The following is a 1,749-nucleotide window of genomic DNA, read 5'->3' as shown; positions in this document are numbered from 1 at the left end:
TATATATATATATATATATATATATATATATACTGAACAGTTAGAGAGCGATCTTGTTTTAGTACCTTCTCTTTCTGTATAACCTTTTCTGCGTGTGTCTGTGTCTTTTTATCTGTCCGCCTGTCTCTGTGATATCCTTCATTCTATTACGGAATTCTGTTAAGAAAATGAAATTTATATATGAATGATACATACATACAGAGCTTAAATCACCAAAATGATGCTTAATAGTACTTTACCACCGTTTATATAAAGAAATGACAAAGAGCATTAACATACTTAAAGCAAAAGTAGGAAATATTGTGAATTTAAACTAAAATAGCAACAGCTTTGAATAGTTCAACGCAAAAAATAAGAAATTAAAATAGCACGTCTAGATAGCTACATATCTTGCCTTCGTCCGTCTGGCCAATACGCTGAAAGGTCAACAACCCAAAGGAATAATTCGCGATGTTTTGCAAGGTATCACAGCTTGGAAGTGCCACTTATCTATTTATACATACAAGATAAGGCAGAAAGCGAGTCATATCTCAGGTGGAAATTTTAATGTGTATCTGTATCTCTGAAGACACTAGGTTATTAGCAACGGGAGAATATCGCCTTTCTTGTTTCCCCTTTCGTCGTTGTGGTAAAATTAGTCTGATAAATATGTGTGACGTGAATCCTTGGCCTTACATGCCCACGCGTCTGATGGCAGGTGTGCAAATGTTTTGTGACAAGCACTTGAATTTGCTACCATGAAAATGTACTTGGTCAAATTATTAAACTGATTTGTAGAATATGTACTTAATTATGCATTAGTACCACTGTAATTGGCTTTAAAAACTTTTCTTTTCATTAGATAATACAATCGTTTGTAATTTATGGCTTAAAGAAAGAAAGAAAGGAGAAAAAATGCAGCGTTCATACGACTAGCGCCTACTTCAAGAAACATACACGATTAAAGGTGATCAATTCTACTGGTCATTAATTTTACCTTTGTCTAGTTCGCCTTTCCCTAGTCAGTTAGAGTACGAATGTTGTAGCATTAATAAATGCAGAAGTAACGACATAATTATCCTAAACTTCATATAAAAGAATCCTGGACCCTTTAAGTAAGTCGTAATCACATTTACATTGTATTGTGATCCCGTGGTAAAGCGTGAACATTCCCCAGCGCTCGACTATCTCCGCATGCAATCTACGCGACTGTCACGATATATCATTCTATTCAGTGTCCTTCCTAGACTCCCACGCTATTTATAGACATCCCTGATTAAGGAAGTCACATGGCGCCTTCACCTTTTATTTAATTTAACATGATTTACATCGCAATAACTAAAGACTCCAGCCGCGATGAGGAAAGAGGTGTGAGCGGGTGTGGCGCCCCACGCACTGCCCAGACTGCCGGTCGACGACAGCGCAGACCGCCGCGGCGTCAGTCCCGCTGCCCTCCGGCCGTGTACCCCGAGAGACGCGCTGTCTGCCATTGCAGGGGCGACGCCTTCTACCGGCTTCCCCTCCAGTTCTCCTTCACTGAGCCAGCTTGGGTTACTTGTCGCCTTACAGTCGACATTAGCGAATATCTAGTTAGTACACAGACACGTGCGCGCGCGCACACACACACACACACACACACACACACACACACACACACACATGTATATATATATATATATATATATATATATATATATATATATATATATAAAAACAGAGACAAATAGCAGACGCTCAAAAACAAACTGTACATCACGTACATACACACTG

Source organism: Penaeus chinensis, chromosome 18 (genome assembly GCF_019202785.1).
Source record: "Penaeus chinensis breed Huanghai No. 1 chromosome 18, ASM1920278v2, whole genome shotgun sequence".
NCBI classification, from domain to species: domain Eukaryota; kingdom Metazoa; phylum Arthropoda; class Malacostraca; order Decapoda; family Penaeidae; genus Penaeus; species Penaeus chinensis.
The sequence above is the reverse complement of the archived record's forward strand: the minus strand, read 5'-3'. Positions refer to the sequence as shown.